This window comes from Nomia melanderi, chromosome 1, assembly GCF_051020985.1.
Source record: "Nomia melanderi isolate GNS246 chromosome 1, iyNomMela1, whole genome shotgun sequence".
Taxonomy (NCBI): domain Eukaryota; kingdom Metazoa; phylum Arthropoda; class Insecta; order Hymenoptera; family Halictidae; genus Nomia; species Nomia melanderi.
In genome coordinates this window covers 4,487,886-4,513,857 of record NC_134999.1, presented here as the reverse complement: position 1 = coordinate 4,513,857, position 25,972 = coordinate 4,487,886, and the positions used below count along the sequence as shown (strand labels likewise).

Here is a 25,972-nt window from a genome sequence, read left to right as displayed (position 1 = left end):
GGCTTGAGTTTAGGGACAGCGGAACGAACGTTTGATTAGATTTGATTTGATTTGATTTGATTTGATTTGATTTGATTTGATTTGATTTGATTTGATTTGATCTAATTTGATGTAATTTGATTTGATGGTATGGTTGTGTCATTTTATATAACAATGTGGTTATCTGTATTTTTAGTGGAATTTGTTTTCTTTTCACTTGCGTGATGTTCTGTGAGGGATCTTGTGATTTCGAAGCGTCGGTTTATAGAGGGAATTTGTTGAGAATTTTAAGAGCTTAATTTGACCTTACGTAAATAAATTGAAAAAGAGTTTTTGAATATAAATTTGTATTTTAAGTAATAGAAAAACAGATATTGATGTGTTTGATAGTAGAAGTATGGAATTAATTACAACTGGAGCAATAATTTGTGTGTTTATATCATGAATAACATTAATTGTAAGTCCTTTATGCCTTTATAATTATTCAAATTTTGTAAATAATACAAAATTGTGTTGACAATACATTATTAACAATTTTTAAAGATTGAATAATATAAGCAGATTAATTTTTTAATTTTTACATTATTATTTTATATGATGAAATAATACTTTTATGGAAATTCAGGATTAAACTTCCCAACCGAAGAAATACTCATCTAATTTCATATACTAACATTAGTTTTAATCACGACAATTTGTATCTGCCATATATTAGATTCTCTTCAATTATATAATTTGTTTAAATAATAAACAATTTAAAAAACACATTAATTTTATCTTATTTCAGTAGGTATTACTAACTCTATGTTTAACCTTAAACAAGATTACATTACAAAAATACAAATCCCACGCATCATTTAATTCGCCTTGTTCCAAGCACGACACCTGGATCCTTCTGCATATCAACATACGTCGGTTTATTTCGCATAAGTTAAATCGTAACTGTCTGAAAAGAACATTTAAGTGTCTTCAGCATTAACATGTTGCCTCATCGCATCGCTCTGAACGGCGGCAAGATAATTCTGGGTTTCAAACTTATTCCACTCATCAAACCTGGAGCACATAGTCTCGGATCCGACTTCTGTTTCGGTCGTTAAGCCATTTCCAGCAACCTCGGCGAAAACCTCAACAACGCTTCCTGATACGAGCAGCTTTTCGTCGAAACTAGGATACGCTGGCAAGCTTACCACGTATGGGGGTGGGAATTCATAGTATGACTTGTCTTTACGATTCTACGAAGCAATTAAAGAGAAACTCAATATTTCTAGACAATAAGATCTTGTAACAAAATTCATTTAAAAGGTATAACAAAGTGGAATATATTAAACTGTTGCATATTCAATATACATCTCGAGCAATAATCGACTAAATACTTGCCCCACGATTTCTTCCGCAATTGTCTTCGTTAGTTTAACAGTTTCGTCATTAATAATTTTTTGTAAAAGCCAAAAGTTTCAGTCTTGTTCTATATCTGCATTCGCCGTAAATATTAACAGCCGGTAAGAGAAAAATAATATCTATATGAAACTTCCATCCACTGTTACACGATATCATAAGGTAAGACAAAAATATTTGTTGCTGTACAAATGTTTTATTCGATTAACTCTTTAGAGACAACGCTTGGTTCCCATTTTTTTTCTAATTCTTTTAAATTTTTCTGTTTACGTTACAGACGTTATGATAATCTCTTGAAAATTTAAGTTTTTTTTATATTTCCTATAATTACGTTTACTTCTAAAGGCTAAATAAAATTATAAATAAGTAAAGAAAAAAGGTCTCGATTAATGCGAATTCAAATTATATGAGAATTATAAAATGTTAGATCGCATTTAATGGAGAGAAAAAGATAGTAAGAAGATTAAATCATTCAAACGTAGATCGAAGTATGCAAATTCCGAAGAAGTAAAAGAATGCGTAACTCACACTATTAAATACTTAGTCAAATAATAAAAATATTTATTTTATTATAAATTATTAAAATACATATGAAAAGATATATTTTCTATATTTCAAACATTCAATCAATGTAATCATCTTCAGGGATTATTATTCGCACTAATCGAAATCTACCTATATTAAACATCTAGTGATTCACGCAACTATTGATATAGATTTAATTATTAACTACAAAGAATTATTTCAAACAAAATTTATCTAACTTCTTAAACTGCAATTAATTCTGTACGATTGATTTGATCTTTATTCACGAATGGATATTCTAACATTTCTAAAATTGAAATCTATTTTTTCTATCTTCTTTTTTGCTAAAAGTATTATCTGTCCTTAATCCTTAATTTATATTGAGCGTGGCTCTGATACCGCCACAGGCAATTTATTTGAATACTCTAATAGGATTCTCTAAGCCCACTACACAGGAATTAAACGCTATTAACAAAGATGCCATAAGAGTCAGTCAAACTATATGCCTACTCCAGCTTCCTGTAGCCGAATCAATTACGTTGAAATGTTAGCGATGAGTTATTATATTGCGTGCCCGTAAAGTATAATAAAGTTTATCACTGTTTACGATCGGGACGAGTGAAATCCTTTCAACTTTATGAAGACAGCGGCGTAATTTCAGTCGCCGGAGTGAAACGTCACGGGCGGGAAACGTTTTCATGGCGCTATTAAAATCGAACGAGGTTACTTCCGGTTTTCTTGCCAGCCATCACGTTAAGATAAGTTTATGTCTTGGACAGGGGTCGTGCGAGCGTGTTACCGGAATCTTACAATTCGCGACGACTCGGGGACACGACCAGGCCAGAAAATTACGCGCGGGATAATGTGACTATTGAAATATTCATCGCGTGTAATGGAACGATCGCGCTAATTTAACCAGATCGCGAATTACTCCGCGAAGTCTATCGCGTTTCTTCCGGAACGACCACGTCAAACATTAACTGATTCGTTGTAATACGAGAGTCCAAATTTCATTTAGAAAATTAGGTCGTTCGTTTGATTTTCCTTGCGGGAGGATCATTTATTCCAATGACTCTGAAGCTGATCACGGAAAAAAGGTTTAAAAAGAAATACATTGTTCCTTCGCGTCTATAAAATTGCAAAATAAAATTTTTGGAAATTTTAAGCTTTTTTTAGAAATTTTATTTTACAATTTTATATATGTGAAAGAACAGAGTATTTTTTGTTGAAACTTTTTGTTCAAAAAGATAGACATATGTACGCGCACACACTAGTTCAAAAAAGTATTTGAAATCGAAATATTTATAATGGAAATATTGCATTTACCAAATAATAAATATTTTTAAACCATATGTATAATGCTGGGAGTACAAGCAAGAATAATATGCATCCATTTCATTGTAATCGAATGACATACGTCTGAGGTGTCCATTTAGATTACAAATATATCAATTTCGTGAACCAATGAACTTCCTTATTCAAAATTATATAAATTGGTATTAAATTTATGAACAAAAAAGGAAATCATATTTTACAATACATTATATCTACAAAAATGATAATTTTAATGAAACTATAGCTCCCATGATTCTCTGAAATGTTTCGCAGAACTATTAAAAGTGTTTAAGAACGATTTATTTATTGCTATGATTAATTAAAATTGTTTGTTGTGTGACCAATCCATCCTTTGGATTTAGATTTTAATTTTATGAATGGAATGAATATGGGTATACAAGGTAATACCAAAATGGGTGGCCAAAGCTTAATGAAAGTATTTATTCCTGGTTTCAGTATACAAACATACATATAAATTTGTTGTGTCTCTATACAAGAGTTCAATGCTGCATTGTGAATGTAAATTTATTTGAATGCTTAATTTCTCGCAACATTGCTCTAATAAAAATCCATTATGCGATCATAGTGTGGATTGTGTATTTTACACGTTTAAATTTACTTGTGTCGAGTGTAATTTACATAGCATGTTTATGACTTTGATAATTGAACTGAATCGAAACAGTCCGTAAAAGCATTATGTAAATTCGGGTGAGAAATATCTCTCAGCAGTAATAACGTATTTTCATAATAGCATACTGATAAAATTAGAGCGAATAGTAAAATTATGTTTTTAATCAAAATAATTATTATTATTTATATTAATTGGTAATCCTATCGATTATCATACTCTTTTAAAAATGATAAGTCAACTTCAGGGAATAGGAAGTAAAGAAACTTTTGTAAGTAATTCCTATAATAACTTCAGAAATAATTTTTTATTTCTGTAAATAATTTTGGTAATGATTCGGTTACACAAATTATGTTAGATTTATTTTTTCACCGTGTAAAAATATATTTCGAAAGATGGATGTAAGAACAATCTTGACATGGTGAATGCTAAACATATATGGCAATCACAATTTCTACATACATTAATTAATACGTGCGAATAATAAAACTGTGATATAAACAGCATAAATAATATTCACATGAATTTCAACAGTATTTCAATATGAAAGTGATTTGACTTTTACGAGAAAATGCAGTGGTAAAAAATTCAACAATTTTTAACTTTCATCTTTGATTTCTAAAATGAAACTTTTTCGTTTGCGACCTCGTTTTTGTGACAATCGCCTGTGAACATTTGTCGAGAACTCGTGAAACTGATTAAACTCCAGCTAAATGCAGTTCACACAATCGACAGGCGGTTATTTTATACATAAAAATAAGAAAAAATATATAATAAAATGCTTTTCATTTGCAGAACTATTTCCAAAAAATTATATTTCAGTTTGTTTCCTTAATTAAACACAATTGTGGTCGACAAGTTTTGAAACTAATTTTTTTCGAAAACAAAGTACTAAAAGAAAAAGTTTTGTTTCTCAGTTTTTATTTAATTTCTCATTACTAGTAATACTCGACCGACTTCATTACCCACGTATACTAAAATCAATCAAATGCACATGCATTCAACAAAACTTGTGCAGGGTATTCAATATACAGGTTGCCCTATTTTAATGTATAAATGTAATTAGCTTCAAAACTCTTCCTTCTTCGAAAAAAAATTATTTCAAGTAGAACGTATTTGATTTCAGGGAGAAAATAATTTAGTATAATTAATTTATCTCTATGTAGACGCGTGAAAGACATATAAATTTCAACAATATCTTCTTAAATAGAATCGTATAGAAAAAGAATCTTAACTAATTTATATTTAAAAAAACTATTAGTTTAGAAAATATTTTTATTTCAACATTGCATTATTACAAATGCATTATTTCTGGAACTACTTATTAGACATACCAATAAAAACATACTAATAATAAGTACCAAACTACTGTCCCCTTAAAACCGAAAAAGTTGCATTTAAGAGATTTCTTAAATGAGAAATGATCTCAAAGACAATCGCAGTTATAGAATAAAATGAAACACCTTATATACATTTCACGCATCTAAATTATTTCTTCATGAAACCAAACCGTTCAATGTGAAACATTATCTCGAATAACGAACCATTCTGGAAATATTACGGTTATAGATAAAAATGGGTCGTCTTTTATATTTGATGTAGCTATATTCGAAAAAAAGACCGATATATTAGTACATATTACGGTTGAAAAAGGGGTCTGCGGTGTTTCATTCTTTCGAAGACATCCTCCATCGATACCCATTGTGCCAGGGACGTTCAGAGAAAGTCGGGAAAGTCCTTTTCATTGTCCCCGATCCTTTCCAATGGATTGACGTTTAAGCTGTATCGAAATTCATTGCTTTCGCAGCCCCGAGCAAGTTTTTGTCTTTCTATTGTTCTCATGGACCGGCGCGATAATAGAAGTCGAAAAGGTGGCGGCGGAACGGTGTATCGGGAGCCAATGTTCCCGGATCCTTTCGCGAAAAGTAACGATTGTCCCGGCCACGTTTACAGTTAATGTCCCGAGAAATGAATAATAAGGCAGTAACGTGCCATTTAGAATAGAAATCGTTCGCCCCTTTATCCCGAAGAACGTTTTCTCTCCACCCAATCGGAATTTATAAATTGCTAACCGACCCACCATTCATTAAACGAGCTCCATTCACTCGAAAAACTGATTAACTCTGTGAAAAGAGAAGTCGAATAATTCTATGAAATTACAAACACAAGGAACAAATGAACGTTTCGGCATTAACACTAAAACTACTAGGCAGTCGAGTCGACTATTTGAAATTTCTCTATAGAAACTCCAAGGATGCATTTATTCAGATTTTAATTGATTTACACTTTAGTTTTCATATTGGTAAAACAATTTCTTTAATAATTTCTCACAGGAACGTCTGTTATCTTTTTAATAATTGCAAAACGAAGAAGTCAGGAATGGGTCATTTTGACCAGTTTGGTAATTTTAGAGTTGAAATTCGAAAATATTCGAATACCGAAGTTAATTGTTTTAACATGTGAATGGCTTAGTTAATGAAATAACGGTTTTCAAGGGAAAAAGAGAGCAATTAAAATTTATGCATCTCTTAATGGACATCCATGGAAAATATTCTTTCCGTAGGCGATCTTTAAAGCGGAACGGTTACCGTTTAAGATTTCCTGCTATGAAACTTGGCTCGAACCTAGAAATTTGAAGGGATTCAATTTGTAAAGTACCATTGCAAAGCCATAGCAAAATTAGCAGTAGGGTGGGGGAGGGGGACAACGGTGTAGTCTGATGCAGAATAAGGTATAAGTCTTGCGTACTTACGCCGGATCTTAATCGTTAAAAATAATTGTTTCTGGCACGAAACACGGAGATAGAAATCGGCGGTCTGTTAGCCAACATTCGCCCGACATCCGACATGTTATCTTTTCTCCACCATGGACCGCTTTTTGGCAAATTGGTGGACCCATTTCACTCATAGCTTCGAAAGTTACTTCGGCCGAGTTCGACCGTGCCAGAAATATATCAATAATTGCGAGTGACCGCGCGAGATATTAGGAAACACTGGGGAATGTATTTCGCGGAAGGGAAGGTGGATTGTATCCATGTAGAGAGTACGACATTTCAATGGACATAATGTTTGAAATAGAACTGATATATGAAATATTTGTTGTGATATTTTAAAATATTATATTTCAATAGTTACTATATTTTAGAACATATTGATTTAATTCGTTACATTCGTTGATGCTTCACAGTATTTTTTATAGAAATGTATTATGAGAGAAATTCAAATATTTTCTAAACTACTCAATGTTGTTTGGATATAAACTGACACCTTTTGTTAGAAAATTCAAGAATACATTGATTTATGCATGAAAATGATATAATTCTATTAATATTTTGCTTTTGTAATATTCTATATTGCCCTATGTTTCAAAAATTGAAATAACTGATACAAGTGCAAACACGAGTTAATTCGTCACCCGTCAACAATGTGTTATTTCTTCGTATGCCCTTCATGTGTTCACATAGATAAACTAATTATACCAAATCACTTGTCCCTCAAAACTAAACAAGTTCAATTTGAAACCTTTTTTCGAATAACAATCTCTAGTATCATTTATGGATAAAAAACAGAGCACCCTGTACATAACGTACATCCGCGTTTCATCCGTTAACACCATTGAATATACTCTCCTGTTAATTAAAAGAATTTCCGTCACTCATATATTATTCGACTGACGTCCCTCAATTATGAAAACATTGTCGGGTGTAAAGGTAACCGTACATTTCGCTCTATAAAGCTTCACAGACATTCATTTACAAGCGAGGATACCAGAGCGGATTTCTTTGTACGATAATTTGGGTAACGGATTTAAAAAACGTTCGCTTTGAAATAGGTTTATTTGTTAACAGACATCATTAAATGTTTCTACGTGACCGTATAATTATACGTAAAGAGTATAGTGACCCGGAACGCACGAAGTGTTGTGTCATTAATTCGAATCGCATGGTTTTATTGCATCACCGGTCCGCTATACTATAGCGCTTTGTATAACCGAAAAGTAAATCTCTCTCTCTCTCGAGAGAGAGAGAGAGAGAGAGAGAGAGAAAGAGAGAGAGAGAGACAGAGAGACAGAGAGACAGAGAGAGAGAGAGAGAAAGAGAGAATGAAGAGGGAAAGAGGAAGGAGAGGACGTTGTGTATGGTCAGCCACAAAATACAGGGCAAATAATTATACCATGGTACAAGTGATCAATGGTGTCTAATATTTACCATCGATTTCCTATTCGGGCTACTAGCTACACGTTAAACGACAGGAACGACAAGGTGATTGCTTTCATGTCACGGATATTTGCTCGTGAATAATTAATGAGATTCCCTTAGTGAATGCGTGCACGGATTTAGATATTTCAAGATAACACGGAGGGGAATGAATTAATCTCTGTATAACCTGCCTGAACGGAAATACTTAACCGAACGATACCGCCTGATTTTGGTGGCATCAAACGTGCCATTTAATCGATTCGCCCGGCTTAAGGTAACGCAACTAAATTCGAATCAATAGCAGCGATAATTCTAATTAATAAATGGAAATTGCGGTTTATATATATTAACAATAGTTTATAGTTGTGATGTATTCTTGACTCAGTTGAGCAGTGTGTTTAAACAATTTTGTTGTAATAACTGGAATTACATAATGGCGGCGATAATTCTTGTGTGTTTGGGAATTGAAATTATACTTGGCAGTTCGGGTAAACCTTATGAGATATCGTATTCAGAATTAATCGTTTCTATTATTGTATCATTTAAGTAGCTGAGTTTGAATAATCTTTTTTTGATGATTGAAGGTTGATAATAGTCATCACTTAATTTAATATAGCAAAATTATAAAGTTTTTACATAATATAAAGCTTTGTATAATGCATCAATATATGAAACATTGAAGTATAATAGCTTTATTTCTTAATTTATATGTTTTCCCATTACTTAGTTTCAAAAAATACCGTCTACATTACATCGAGAAATGTTGAATATTTCTAATGAAAAACTTTCCAGTGCAAAGAGTTAACAATGATTTATCAACTATTAAATATTAGTCAAATGTCTGTGTTTAAACAGTTCTATTCTAGTAATCATTTATTATAATTCAAGATTCTCTGTATCTTTCTCAGATTCCTATTTCCGATTACTGAAGATTAAAGGGTACAGAAGACTCTTTCGTATTCTTCGGTAGACCTTTCGCAGAGGAAAGGTGTCCGCCATAATGAGCATACAAGGATTAAAAGCGAAAGATAATAAGTATCATTAATTTCGAGTATTTTAATTAAACTATTCATTCCGCTTCGTGACCCATAAAAAATAACGGGACACAGATGAATTAAATATTCAAAATGTGGCAGTGCAGAAGGAATTTAATTATCTGATACTCGGCTGATCTATCTGCGTATGCCGCGAAGAAATATACGGCTCCTTTCCACTGCGGTTGGGAGTCAGAGCGGAAGTTAACCCCCCTACCATCCTCGGCTGTGGAAGTAGGAATAGTTTTTACCGTGAACCCCGGCGATTCGTTCGGCAACTTATCGTCCTTCCAAACTTATTACATACTGACCAAATAAGAAAGTCCAGTAGAATCGGGGATATGAGTTATACATCGGACATTCGTTATTTCTAGATATTAGCAAAAAATTCTGACGATAACCGCAGCTTCGCCAGATCTACGCTACATTTCATGAGATTGCTCGAGTGTTACAGTTCTTCGATATACGACAAATGTACACTGGTTCATGAAAACATATTTAGATTATGGAGGGAATCATTAATACGTTTAAATTATTGTCACTGGAATTTTGAATGTTTTATACGGTAATACTTATTCTTCTATAATAAAGGCAAATGGTATTAGAAATAATATTAATGATTTGGTGACACTGTAGGGTATACCGAGTCAAATCGGATCAGTTCAATTTAACAGCGAAAAACTGATAGTTACAACTTAGAATAAAGATTTTTTTCGTAAGTTTGTTATTAATACACATTCAGTTCCAGTGTCAGTAAAAAAACTTTGTATAAACTTAAAAACCTTCGTTTTATAAGGAAGAAACTAACCTAATAATGCAAAGCCTAACCAAGACCTACTTATATTAGAATATTATCTAGCTACTTATGGTACTAAATGTTTTTATTCGACATCAATTTTCTCATTGTAATTGTTTTCGAGCAATTTGGAAGCTCCTGTCGTTGGTGACCATCGTGGCTGTCGATATATTAATTTAATTTAACCATTCTACCTTAGATGTATATTATTTGATTTCAATGAATTTTAAACACATAAGGCGTATATATATGTAATATGTGGGAATGAATGTACGAATGGATGACGAGCATGTGTGGAACGGTGATTATGCATGTGCGCATGAATGTTCATGGTGTTTGGAATATTCTAGAATATATTGATTTTTAGAATTATTGATTTCTCGTAGTTAATGATATTCATTTTAATGAATCCAGAATATTCCAAATAAACATGAAGTTAATGCATGGTGACGAAAGAATGTTCTGGAAGGTGCGCAAGTGAGATGGAAGTATGCGATTGTATAAATGGGGGTTGCGCTTGAATTTCGGGGATTGTGCATTGCGTATTTTGACGAGTCGTGCGTTAAAGATTGAAGTTGAGTTGTTGTGCGAGTGTGACGACGAGTAACTGTAATCAAACTCCTTAATAAAGTGTTTGAGTATTATTTCGCGTAAACTATCCCACTATTATTTCCTACAAATATTAGATATTATTGTATCATACATTCAAAAATGTCAAAATACGTAAGTTGCTGCCAAAAGTTTCAAAAATTCCTCATTGCTAGCTTTATGTTATTTTCGTAAACCTTCACATTTTTAAAATTAGAAGATACTGGCACAACACAATAGAAAATGTCTTAATGTTGAAAGCGAATATTTTGAAAAACTTTCCTCGTAGTTCGCTGAAACTTTTGCAGCTACCCACGTATTTGTGACTGTGGGGACTCTGTCCATTTCCATTGTATATCATATTTTAACACTATTTCTATTGAAGGTTGCAGGTATCAATTTTAACTTAAAATTCTTTTCTCAGTTTAATTACTTTTCCTCAATTCTAGTATGGACATTACCTACAGTTAATTTTATACTTATTATTAGAAAAATAGAAAAGTCAATTAAGGAAAAATGATTAAACTGAGAAAAGAATTTTAAGTTAAAATTTCAAAAGGTGTCTTTCGACACCTTCGGTAGAAATAGTGTTAAATACTTTTGTGGGCCAGTGGCCGTAATATGTATTAAAATATAAAGAATGAGTTGCTCATCGATGAGAATATGCTCAAACAATGATCATTTTCGGATTATAGTAGGTAATAAATGCATTTTATTCTTTCTTTCATACATGAAGACATAAATAGTTATTAACTCCTGGCCGTAGGCTATCGATTCATATTGCTGACTAAGACTGCAAATCATTAATTAATATGAACAAATCTCTATTCTATGAATTTAATGAATAAAAGATTTTTTTCATGCTGAAAAATTATTGACAATAAAGAAATTCTAACGATCTCAGTCATGAAAGAAACTATAAGTTGAAATGAATGGAGATATAGAAATAGGAGTGTACAACTGACATATCTTTATCAATGAACTATATTATTGTTATATGTATAAAAGATATTAAACTTACTTTTGTCTGTTATATAGTGTGAACAAAACAAATTTTCAAAATATCACACACAATACGATCTTAGTAGAACTTCGATTATTCGATTAGACTCCGCGATTAATAGTATATATAAATGAAGACTCGAGTAGAAAGTTTTTAAAACACATTTGTATAATTCGATCATACATATTCCAGGGAACAATCCAGCATTCCGAATTATTCATTTCTAATTTAAGCAAGATTGAGGGTAATCTAGATCATGGAAAATGACGTCTCGGTTAATCGGGATCCTACCATATACCTACAAAAAGTACAATATATTCAATTCTGTTTTTACCGGAATTATTTTCACACGACTAATTTTTCTCTTTTTACACGATTTCTTTGATTTAATAAGAATTAGAATAAAATTTATTTTCTTTTTCAATATTTGTTTAAGATAAGTTAGAAGAAATTAATATCCTTCTTCAAAATTTGTTTACGATAAGTTAGAAAAAATTAATTTTCCTTTTTCACAATTTAGTTTGATTTAACACAATCACCCAAATTCTAACATAAATTTTACTGTTTATTGTATCATTTTATTGATTTTTTAGGTCTGGAACCCATCGCCATTTTTCTATAAGTACAGTATATGTTTTACACAAATTTATTTTACACAGAACGTATCTATCGTATAAAGACAGGATCGATTTATATTTCATATAAATTGATACGTTGAACCAGTTCATATTACCAACGTGATAAAAAATGTCTGACCTGAAAAAGATTATTATATAATACTTAAATATAGACGTGCTAATTTTAAACCTCATTTTGTCTGCCACAGTAGCGCGATGAAAACGTATCGTTAGGATATTCTCATCAAAAGAGCAAAGCTTAGAAAAGCCCAGATAACGAGAACTATACATATATCTACGTCACAATTTGTCAAACATCCGATTCACACTATCTTCATATGAGCGGAACTCACATTATTTTATGCTTCACTTATCTGGTTCAACTACAATAACGAGTTAAATGCGGAACATTACTTCTGATCTTACCAGGGATTAGTGTCCGAGCTTGAATCTGGGTTCTCAGGTGCGGAAATGAGAAATTTCCTGGACTCCAAGCGATGTGTAGGAATTATTTCCGATCGCAATATTGTTATGTACTTATCCGAACAAAAATCGTATTATAATCAAATCAGACCTTTTATATTTTAACTGATATTGACTACTTTCAGATTTTCTAAATTAATTCTGAGTACCATTAATATTCAGAACATTGAATTCTTTGCAGTTGTTGGCGATTAAATGACTTTCAATTTCCTCACAAATGAATAAATAATTTAATATCAGTGCTGTGTTGAAAATTGACATTAGCCAGAAAACATCAAATGTCTTTCATATTTTATTAAACTGTGTGAAATGTACTTAAATCAGAAAAAACTGGGCATAATTTTTTGATTATGTATGTTATAAATGTTAGAAAGTTATGTCATATAATTTTCTAGAATGTAAAAGTATATTCGATTTCGATAAACATTTATCGGGACTTTTAATCAAATGCGTTTTAATCCACCGAATTTAACTCTGAACTATTAAAAATTAATTACCTTTGTACCCGTGAATCGACCCAGTGTATTATAAATTTCAATGCTGAATATAAAATTTAAAAAAAATGACGTCAATCAAGAGAAATGTGCACGCGGAATAAAAATTAAAAAGTTATTTTATATATATTCGTGCAAAATCAGTCTTGAACGAACACAGTTTCAACGAAATTCTATTTGCAACGTTCATATACTAAGCATTACGCGGAAGAGATCTTAGTCTAATTAATTAAGTGAAGCTCTTCGTATATTATGTCTTTCGTTATTATATCTCCACTATTTCTGAAAATCTGTCAGTTATGTGTATTAAAATGAGATTTAAGAGACACACGGATAGTTATGTATAAAAATGTTTAATAATTCAAAGGTAAGACGGCCATATTTTCACCGCATATTCGAGTATCGAATATACCGGGCAACGGAAAACCAACATTTATGTTTCATCAAAGTCAAAAGAAAATTATATGTTTGGTTCCACTACACGGTACACAAGTAAACGAATAACGAGCGTGAAGGGTTCGTGTGTCCTATGGCCGCTCGTTATCTTCCGTCCCGACTGTACAGGGGTTAACTGTCTTCCGACAAAACCGTCCGGTGAATATAAATTTTCCAGTAAGCGTAATTACAAAATTTCTTAGACGCGACAATACGTCGGACTTTCTCAAAAATTACCGGCGTTCCAATTTCATTTGAACTTAGTAATTCAACTCCTGCAGTTCCAATTATTCTACCTTCATTTGTACGAAATGCAGCGCAATGCATACGATAAACGGTCATTTTGAATAATATACTAAATATTGTAATAAACGAAAGAAAAAAACTGAAAGTTATAATAAAATTACTCGTGTAAATCTATTTAGTAGTAAATATACAATAGCAAACTAAATACACATTTAATGAGTATAAAAAATAGTAAAATAAAATAATGAAATTAAATAATTACGAAATATATAATAAATAAATCGATTCTACAGTATAGAAATTCGAAATTGAGGAAATTTCTTCCATAATAATGATGCAGACAGAAGTAATTTAGATTTTATATAATTAGTTCATGTACCACAGAAAAAATGTGCAGTTTATGTCTGCAGAAGTCCAAATATATAGTTAGTTAATTACGTGTACCATTCTAATTGAGGCGAGACGTATTTTTGCACCGTGTTTCAGACACTTTGATTTAATTTTATGTGGTATTGATTTATTTTATGTTAAACGAGGATCCATGGTAAAATTCGGAATTAATTGCCGTTTCTACTTGAAATGAAATCAAATTAAAAATCGGACTGACCGGAACTCATTTCAAATGATGGTATTTCATATTTTAATTTAACGTGTTGATATTCGACCGTTGGCTTGTTACTTTCAGATAGGAACATTATTACTTTTAAACATAAACCAAAAAGAATTATAACAGTGTATATAACATAAACGTAATAACGAATATTTATTAACCGTTTGCTGTACGAATTAATTTCCAAAGTTTAATCAGACTTATAACAATTTTTTATTTGTGCCTTTCAATGTTTCAGTATATTAGGAAAAATATGTTCACAAAAAAGGTAGAATCAACCATAATATGGAAAAAATAAAACCACCAAAAACAGTCAAAATATCCCAATTTAATTAATAATTTTTAATACTAGCAATAATTTCAATTGCTCTCTGGATAAAAGAGCAAATAATTCAGAATTTTATCGTAAGATATAACTGTTTACATTATATGCGTTGAAAATGGGTCATTCAATAATTACCATGGTTGATTCTCGTATATTATTTATTGTAAATGTGGTCAAGCAAGTACCAAATGACGGTACATAAATCATCGAGATCACGGAATAACGAGCATTGCGAAATCGATGCATTAAACGAGCTTAACGGAGTAAGAATAATTAGGATGTTGGCAGTGCGCCGAGAATCATGCTTGCAGAACAGATTCGAGCTGGAAGAGAGTTCACACTTTGCTCATTACACGCGTTGTCACCCACGCTTCTAACACCTATTCCGCGTATTTCATACATCTGTGGAGAATATAGGCAAATGAATCTATATTCATTACCATGATCGGTAGATGCTGGCTGAGCATTAGCACACTGGAACTAGCACGCACCAGTAAGTATCATTTACTGAAAATTTTGCATAACAAGTATTTGGAGAAGATTGATAGGCTATTTGAGCTGCTCATTGGGCAAATTGGTTAACTCCGTTTTTTGAATTATTATACTTCTATCGTTAACTCGTTCGATTCATTCTTAATTTTTTATATTTCAATTAAATTTCTTCATTGGGTTTAGTACTATGAAATAACAAAAATTCTTTTGATCATGCAAAGATGTTAATAATAATACAGATTGGTGCAAGGATATACTACTTTATGCATTTTTCATGTTTGTTAGATTAAAACTACACCTGTAGCAATGAAGTGAAATGCATTATATAGTGTTTATTTGATTTTCTGTTTAACGGAAAGTTTGAAAATCAATATGTACCATCGCGTCACCTTTTTTCACTCTTCGTTTTGTGGATTCAGACTATTTGAACAATCAGTGGCTCATTTATTACGAAAATGGTGTGAATACATTTTTCTTTGTGTGGAGGTATACAAGAGTTTGTATCTCAATCGATTAAAAATTATTAATCGGATCTATTCAGTTTAATCATGTTTGTATGAATTATAATGTAAGTAAATATATTATATAAATAACGTGTATCAGAATAAACGGTACCAATATATGTTTGGTATATTTGACATTTTTAGAATAAATATCTGTACATTATTATTCACTAACGAATTTTTGATTGATCAGACTATATAGGTATTTCAAAATGTAAATCGTAAATGGCTGCAAATAAAACGTTCGCACTAAATTATATATACACACATAAAATGTTTTATTTTTTTCCAAACATAGACTTACATCACTTTCATGGTAGACGATCCATATAAAAAGAGATATAAGCGGAGCACATACAACACCATATTGATCGTAACACGTAGATTAGATTTGGAAAGGTCATTTATTTGAAACTGATATGTTACATGTGACACTGAACAAAAAAGATGTCATTGTATACCTTTTATAATATATTTCATGTAAGATAATATAATTCACAAAATATTCAGAATTTTAGTTTCCCAAGAAATGGTGCCTCAAATGAAAAAATGTTCATTTTATATTTTCGATTTACGTTTTCTGTATTAAGTCACATCTTCTTCGGTTGAACCATCAAAAGAAACATTTTACATAACCAGAGAACATATAAAGATATACATATTGACAATATATTATACACTAAATTTATTTACAAATATAACATATAGTATGCTACATATTGTATAATACAATATTTATTACATTTCGTTATTGAAGATAATTTAATACTAATTTTCATATGCCCTTTTCGAACAAATTTACTATTCAACATCGTTTATATTAAAGCGATGAATAGACTAAATTATACTAATTTAGTGTATCTGCTACGTTTCTATCTTCGTTGCCAGACACAAATAAGTTTGATACAAATATAACTTAATTTTATACTAATTTTCAAACGGCTTTTCTTACAAATTTACCATTCCACATTGTTTATATTAAAGCGAGGAACAGATTAAATTATACTAAAATAGTATTATCTGTCTTAGTAGAGATACTTGTCCTAGATCTAGATGTTGAATATAACAGTGATGGAAGTGGTCAAGGACTAGATTACGATCCGGTACTGCAATTGCTGTTACTGTGTCCGAAATAGGTATTGGGGCGAGCGGCAGTGGAATTTCCTGTAGGTTGTTAGATCGACGACTTCGATATCGTTAATCAGTCGTGTTGAGGATTCAGAAATTCTGGACCACGAAATATGGCTTAAACAAATTCTGACAAAAAGTGACAATTCATTAATGGTTCCATTAGTGACTTATTTCTTTATTCCTTTTCCGTCGTGATAATAAATAAACCATAAATAATAAATTCAAAGATGATATATAAAAATCAGAAGATTTTATTTCAATATTTCGTATTTTGTTTCACGGTAACGAAGGTCATGTATTTTTCCAACGTAAAAACATCAGAATCTGCATATTATGAACAATATTTAAATTTAATATTCAAAATTTAAATTCCATTAACGGGTACATATTTCCATAGCTTTACAAACAATCATGTTACAAATAAATGTATCTTACTAATACTTATCAAGCTTGCAAATTTTCCTCTCATTGTTTACATCTGGAAGCACAGAGTGTTTGATTTTAATATCAACAGACAAAAGAGTTCGCGTTTAAAGTAAATGACATATTTCACTGAATCAAATGTCAATAATTTTTATGTTTTTTTTCAACTTCTATCGAAATTTAAAAAAAAGAACAAGAAACATCCATTCTTTCATTTCTTTACAAAAACTAGTTTTATTTTATCTGATCTGGACTGTATTTATATGGAATGGTACTGAATACTTGCGATGAAAATAAATAAACCTAATTTACGTAATATATGTAATTATTAACTGTTTTGTTTCATTACTATTTTAATCATTTGCGAGAAAGCAAAGAGTGTTTTTGTTCATTGCAAATACACATTTACTTTGAAGGTAAAACACTGACAGTGAAAATATAATTTTTTACGTCGGTGCCCATGAATAACATTAATTTTTATTAAATTGCATTGGAAAATTGTATCTCTCTTGTCGTTGAGTGGTAACGGTTTAATATGAAAGAAACAAATTTTCATTGTATAAATATACATAACACTTCAAAGGTATAAATGAAATTACCCTTATAAAACATTGATTTCGTTGCTCTATATGTTCGTTATACGTTGCGCTTATTACAAAGTACTCTGTGCATATGCATGAAAAATATGGCTACTAGAACCTACCGTTATATTGGTTTACTAAAATTCGATATTTTAACACAGTATTGGATTTTTACAATTACTTAATATTGAAATACCACACTAACAGATTCCATTTAAAATATCGAAACAAACATTCTTAATATAATTTAGGAAATATAACTACAACGCAAATTGATTTTTTCTAAAAAATACTATAGAAACCACTGGACTTTGAATATGTTATGTTTATATGTGTATTATATTGTATCATATGCATTCTATGCAATTTTACATTTTCAAAATAAGTGCATAAACATCCGTAGTCTAGTAATGGCTTCACTGTTACTTCAATTAGTAATGTGTCTCGGAAAGTAATTGAAGTCCTGAATTCCAAAACAGCGCAAGTCTACTTTTTAACACTAAACTATCAAACGGGTTAAATGAACCACTCCTGATGTGTTCTTTTTACAATTATTAAGAACATAAAAGATATTTTTCTAAGGAATTGTTAAAGAAATTGATTTAGCAATACGTAAACTGAATTGTAAATCAATTAAAGTCCTAATAGATGAACTGTTGGAGTTTCTATAGAGGAATTTTAAAAATTCGATTTAACTGCTCAGTAGTTTTAGTGTTAACCCTCTTTATCTTACCGATATTTCAAATTCTAAACACTAATTGTCTTAATAAATCAACGGCAAGTAAGCGATATCAGACAGAAGTTATAAATTACATTATTGATACGATCACGAAACTGAAGTCCATTGGTCGATTCCATTCGAACCGTATAATGTCCGTTTGTACGGTCATCCGAGCGTACTCTCGAAGCGTTTCCGTTCTCTGAAATACTGCGCATTGCGGTATTTAAGAGCATGTCGTAAAGTCAATTTCATAGTATTCTAACTAGAAGATAGGTCCATTTGTACAAAAACCTTCAACTAATAAACTGTAACATTGTTAAATTTTTCAAATTATGGCTCTAGGTAAAAAATTGTACCTTCGGTAACTCGTATTGTGCATGAACAGATGAACGAGTGTGTATATGTACTTTTATATGACGAGTGAATACTGCAAATGTTTCGAATATTCTAAAAAAATGTGTCATTAATAAAATCTATATTTTCTAAACGTCAATAATCTAGAACATTTCGAACGTAATTAAAACTAATGATAGAGACGAAAGTATATGCTAAAAAATGTGTGAATGACATTAATGTATTTGAATGAAAATGTATGTACGAGTGGGATAAACGAATCTGACAAGTGAACCTTTTTAACCAGCATAGGCTGATTTTGATGAAACTGATACGAGAGGCAGATCTCAAGAAAATATTTGACACGTATTTTTTCTTACTGGCCAACATCCACTTTGAACGAGCGAAATCACCCCTCAAAGTTGAGATTTGAAAGCATATTTTTTACAATATCTCTGAAACTAGGGGATATAGAAAAGAAAATTTGTTTAAGTTGTTCGCCTTGAAACGAACAATTTAGATTTCTTTTCTACACCCCGTAGTTTCAAGAACATTATAAAAAATAGACTTTCAACCCTCAACTTTGAGGGGTGATTTCGCTCGTTCAAAGTGGATGTTGGCCAATAAGAAAAAGTACGTGTCAAATATTTTTTTGAGAATTACGTCTCACATCAGATTCATCAAAATCGACGTGTGCTGATCGAAATGGTTTACTCGTAAGTATATAAATAGAAAGCATGAGTTGATTTTGGGTTATTGCGTGGGTTATTGAACCGTGAAATTGTGAGTCTGTGACTTTCTTGTTAAAATTTTTTAAAACATGTATTATATTATACTGTTATTGAATATTATCTCATATAGTAATATTCGTTATAACTTTCGAATAATTAATTTTTTATAAAATCTCCTCGGAAAAGTTGTTATACGCTGAGTGTCGTAATGTATTCATTTCGAGTACGTAAATTTTTTCTCTTAGAGAATCGCTTGTAGGTAAAAATCTGGAAGTGTAATGTCACGTGACCTGGGAGGCGAAGAAACTGGTCTCTGGCGACCAAAGCGTAACGAAACTGAAATTAACTTCGTTACGTGCACTACAGTGTGCTATTCGCAGTGGCGTACCGAGCCACGCACAAATACATAAACGTGCCTTGTATCAACAGATATCATAAACATAACGTATTTCGTTTTCCCTTGTAATAAAAGAAAGAGCATTATTCTGTTCTTCGCGTCCCACATTTCAATTATATAACTTTTTCACGCAGCATTTATAAATTACTTGTCGTTGCACGATGAATTATCCTTATTTTAATCGTAGAATACTAACTGTAAAAATAAATAATTACAGGTTTTAGTGTGGTTACAAGATAATGGAAACTAGGAAACTGGTATTCAGAATTAAAAGATTTGTTTCCTATCTGTGTTATAGTGAAAACGTAGCAATTTAAGTGGGACTGGAACTATAATATAATTGGTAGAAATATAATCTTCTAAATCATTATAAAAATATAGAAATTGTAGTATTATTAATTAACAGTACTTGTGATTTTTGTATGATATTCTTGATAATATTTCTTATAAATGTTCTATGGAAACGAAAAAAGTTACATTTTCACTTTCTAAATCTTTTTATGCAAAACACTTCTTGCTCGGTCATACATAAATTGCTCTAATAATATTTAAAACCAGTTTCTCAGTTTCCAAATTTTCTGGTCCAAAACACTTCCCTCTTCGACGATACATAAATCGGTCTAATAATATTTGAAACTATCAGAATAATTTAAATTAAACTTTTTCCCATTATAAGAAACATCATATTTTACTCTTCACACCAATTTATGCAAATTTTAATCTTACAATTCCCGTGTCCGGCGTGGAAGCTGGCTTTGTTAAATTCGTCGTCCATTTTAACCGCGCATCATATTGCAGTACTAGCACTCATCGTGTAACCACCTGGCATATCTAAAACTCAGCACTTTTCTTTACATTCAATATTTCTTTAAATATTCTAAAGTGACCATACCTTGTCAGGTTCCTTTTGTATTATGGTGTTTAACCTATTTTTCACGCAATCTTAAAAAATTTTGAATATATGCATTAGATCCATTAATTTTTTCAATCATTCTTCGGTCAGAAAAATTTCTGATCTTATACATGCTATTATTTTCATATTTTTTTTACAGATTTACAATTTTTTTCTATGATATTCTGGTAGAAGAGAAATTATCTTCGATTCTTATTCAATTATAATTCAATTATATACAATGCATTTGACAATTTTAACACTATATTACAAAATATCGTATTTCATCTTAAATATTGAGCTACATGTAATGTTTCTAATTCCAATTATAAAACAAATTCAAAATGAAAAAGAAACGAAATACATGCTTAATTAAGTGCATTTGTTCTTATGCAAATTTCGTAACTATCCCTAGAATAGCATCCCAGTGCTTTGATTTACAACCTGTATTTTCTTGAGTTTATTTAAAAACATTACCTCACATTAAATTATCATTCTTTTATCAAGAAACCATGATACCCTTAACACTACTTTTACCACCCTTTTATAGATACCTACTTTTACCAAGAAGTAATTTAGTAAAGTCTATTAACCTGTTAATTCTGAAATTTAGTTTGAAAAATCTCTCATTTTGCGCGTAATAAAATGAAAAAGTGAAGTGTATACTCGTCAATCGCAGGATGCATACACCTGGGGTATATTTTACTGAAAAACCAAAGCAAAACGAAAAAGAATTACATATTTATGTGAAAAAATAAATAGTTCATCTTTGAAAAAATTAGTATTATTTCAAGCTTTACGATGACATATATACTCGTCAAACGCAGTTAACCGGTTAAATTACTGAATATAATCTCCTCAATAATTTAATATAATCTAATAAAAACATACACTAAATTAATTCGGTAATCGTTACAGTGAAAATCGAAAAATAAATTGAGAAAAAGTGATTAAACATAAAAAATTACCTTTTAATATCTTAAAAAGCGTCGTTTGACACCTTCCGTAAAAGCAGCGTTAAAATTTCCGTCCATTGTATATCGGCAAGCTGTACACGGATATCCATAACAAATCTTCCACGATATATACAAAAAGAATGACACGCGTTGCCCCCGTTAATATATTATTCACATGAATACCGTAGCCGCTGTATCGTGAAAATATCATTAGTGAAACACCAGCGCAGCATCTACACGCGTATATTTCAATTTCCAAGATATACATAGGTCGTCGTACGCTGTCTCACCAACAGAATTTAGCCGGTACATCCGCAGTTACGGTGCCGTGTTACCGGTCGCAGTATCGCGTTTTCTTTTTCGTATTGCTGAAAGAAGACATAACCGCGTATCATTGCGCCATTAGTAGATTGGTGGCAGTGCTAGTTGTTCAAGATACCTTCACCGACCAATGTCATAGCATCGAGAGGATGCGTTTAAAATGGATTCACGTCCATTCCAGTAATTAAAGTATTACATTACGAACGTAATCATTGGACGTGGAAAACAGAGATCAATCTCGAGCCACGGAATTAACGTGAAATGTTTCTCCGCGCCGCGCTATCGTTCGATCGGATTTCATTTAGCACTTATAACGTAGCGGATTTCGTTTAATAATAAGTTCTAATTAGACATTCGAGTATTATTAACATTGAAACTACCTGACGGGTTAAATTGACCCACTTCAGAATTTTTCTATTAAATTTGCGATTTAATGAAGTTAGATTTTTAATTAATTTCTGGTATTTGCAGAGATACAAGACTAGGAGGCCTTTTAATTCTCAATAAACTTCTTGTTCTAATTTTAACAAAAAGGAGGAAATAAGTCAGTCTGGTTGTCCAGTAGTTTTAGTTTTTATGATACACAAGTATTCAGTAATCATGAAACATATTGTTCACTATTTTTATATTGAATAACTGTGGAATGTCGTTTGAAAAATCTCTCGTCTTGCGCACAATAAAATCAAAAAATGACGTGTATACTCGTCAAACGCAGTCAACCGGTTAATATATATTTATACGCGTACGTAGATACTTCCCTCGCTTGATCTTTCCAGCATTGAACAAGAGCAACGGGACACAATTCCACCGGTTTTTTCCAACTGTCAAACGAATCGGGGCTGCAATAGTTTCGCGCGAGATTGTCCGAGTGAATCGATGAAAATAAAACAAAAAAAAAGGAAAGAAAAAAAATAGAAAAAACAGCATCAGCAGCAACAGCAGTAGCGGCAAACTGACAGTTTATAACGTTTTTGGTGAACAAGTAAAATTATTTCGAAACAGACGACGTCGTTATTGTCGCGTGAAACAAAAGAAACTCAATTTTCGAAAAACTCGGTGTCAAACGGCGCGTCTCGCAAATTAAATAAAACCCACCGCCGCTGTGAAAATGAAATGCGATGCCGCGTGCCGAAGCCGACAAGTAATATGTGTACATCTACGATAATGGACAAAATTGCTTTCGGCTTAGCCATTTTGCTGATTGTTTTCGCACGAGCGACACGGGGAGGGAGGAACTTTCTGTAAATAAAACTGTAATATTTGGCAGCCACGTATAAACAGAAGGGACGCACCAACCGACGCACCGACCGTTTTAGATGACAAAAACACGCTTCCTATACATTGAATTTTTCCGATGAAATATGATTATATTCATATAATAATAACTCATAAATCCAATTTGATTTGTTCGATGCAAGTTCAATATTCAGTATGAATATTGTTTTGATAGTATATTACATTCTATTATATGACGATACGTTCTGTTATTGTGTTAAGTATTGTCGTTCATATTTTTTAAAATAAATTCTATTCGTGTATATTCACCAATTAAATAATCCGACATGAATAAATATTAAATATTGTTAATTATATATACTTATATAAAAAACTGCATATTTATATAGAATGGGTTACATTACATAGCATATAATAACACAAAGATACATAATAAAAGGATGATGCATTATCAAAAGTATAGCATATACAGTACCTGATCAAAAGAATAGGGCCACCATAATTTTTACAGCACATTTTTTACGGTAATCATAATGTTGGAAGCCCATAAAAGGTAATTTAATTATTAACTTGGCGAGGGATCGCACATAAATTGAGGAACGAAACTATTTTACTTCAATATTTCACATATCGATGCATTAAGTATACAGAGTTTAGTATTAAATGTCAAACTTTACAATTTTTCTATGTCAAATCAATTGGCGACTGAGAGACCTCTCATGTGCAAGGGGTCAAGATCAAGAGTTAAGTAAAGAAATTAAGTCTCAGTTATAAAAAATTAATATGAGGAAACGACCAGACGAGAATCAAATTGCTGATTCATTTATATTATAAATAAATAATTTTTTACCAGGTAATTGTACTTACCTGAGAAGCTTTTATCTTCGAAGAAAGTGTACAGAATTTCTTTGAAATGCACAAAAAAGTTTTGAAGAATTAGAAGAGCAAATTATGAGTAACGAAAACATCAAACTTTCAACAAACCATACGAGTTTATGAGTGCACGAATGAAAACGATCAATTAGTACTTTATTCTTCATACATTCAACTATCTCAGAGGGTAAAAATTGTATAGCTCAAGCGAAATTTTTGAAATTGACTTTTGGCCAATTAAAACGGCCAAAATGGCTACTGTGCGATGAGTCACGCATTCACGCGACAAACCAGCGAACTTCTGCCAGCGTCTTTTAATTATTTGCATTATTTTCGTTTCTTGCGCAAATAACGGCTCGAAATAATTCATTCCGCCGGGCGTAGCATAATGTACTCGCTGGCTCGCGTTCAAGATGGCAATGATGTTACGCTTCGCTACCGACCTTCCGATATTTCTAGTATAACAGCGTACCCTAGATAAGGGGATGCTCTTTGACATACACCGTACAAACGGAACAATCTACATGTATACACCATTGATTTCCTATAATGAAATTTTCGACCGATGTTCTGGTAAAATTTTCGTTCTATGTGATGATTTCGCTGAAATGAACGAATAACAATGATTTAAGCTTTGCGCCCTGGAGATAAGCATGTTGTGTAATACTTCGTATAGAATATTGATGGATTTTACATGGAGTTTTGTAAACATATTGTTTTGATACATGGAGAAAAGCTTCATACAAGGAGAAAGTAGGAAATAAAATTTTCAAAATATTAAATCGTCAGTTTTTGCAATGAATGCATTTGCAAGCTGTTTCATTAAGTTTTGGTAAATACTGTGAAATGCGAAACACGATATTTGTTATTATTATTTCAGTATTAAAAAACAATTTCATGTAACGGATCATAAGAAAATGTTGGTGGAATCGCGATAATTTGAAACGTACCCTGAATATAATTATGTATAAAGAAATAATCATTAGGGAATTTTTGGGACCATGATATCTTGAAAGTTTATTAAAATGAAACTCTCATAAGGTGGTAAATGAATATATTTCGAAATGAAATTAGAGGGAAAAATTACGTGTATTAGAATATTTTCTGTAGAATGCACAAAACAATTAGTAAATCCCCACTTTGCCTTTTTATAAGTTCATAATAAAAACGGAAAAACGTGAAAAACTGTCGAAGGAAAAAGGGAGATTACAACAAGGAATTCAATAAAACTAATAAATCACAAAATATAAAGGGAATAAAAGCAGGAAAATCAGCACAGACCTCAAAAACAATTCAAGACTTAATCATTCTATTGTAGTTGTCGCAGAAGAAACTGCATACGCAGTTTGTTTAGAGAACAATGATGACTACTTGAATCAATGACCAGGTTGCCAAGAATGCACGAATGAGCTCATCAAGCTTGTGTAAATACCTTCGAATGTTTAGATAGTTATATTTATGACAAATGCAAGCAATCTTGAAGCTAACCAGTGTCGAGGGCCATTATTTATTTTTAAAAAGCTATGAACAGAGAGTTAAAATAAATTTTGTTTAATAAACATTTTAATTGTCATTATACCGTTGCTCTAATTTAACATTTCAGATTACGAATGCAAATTTATGCAAGGAAATTATCTACAAAAACATACATATATAAGTAATGTTATATGTCTTAAAAACATCTTAAATGT

General features: G+C 31.4%; 1 protein-coding gene and 1 long non-coding RNA gene across 3 annotated transcripts in view; one reads left to right on the top strand and one right to left on the bottom strand.

Moving 5' to 3' along the window:
- Positions 1–25,972, top strand: part of LOC116432487 (neurotrimin) — a 281,335-nt gene that overhangs the window by 192,374 nt on the left and 62,989 nt on the right. The gene's annotated exons all lie outside the window — the stretch shown is intronic.
- On the bottom strand, positions 21,112–24,560 carry LOC143174216 (uncharacterized). Of its 2 annotated transcripts, XR_012997992.1 has the most exons (4): positions 24,276–24,560; positions 22,132–22,219; positions 21,864–22,042; positions 21,112–21,600 (listed from the first exon to the last, which is right to left on the bottom strand). It is a non-coding gene; the product is annotated as an uncharacterized LOC143174216 (long non-coding RNA). The 2 variants fall into 2 exon arrangements; XR_012997991.1 differs by having other exon boundaries at positions 21,864–22,219.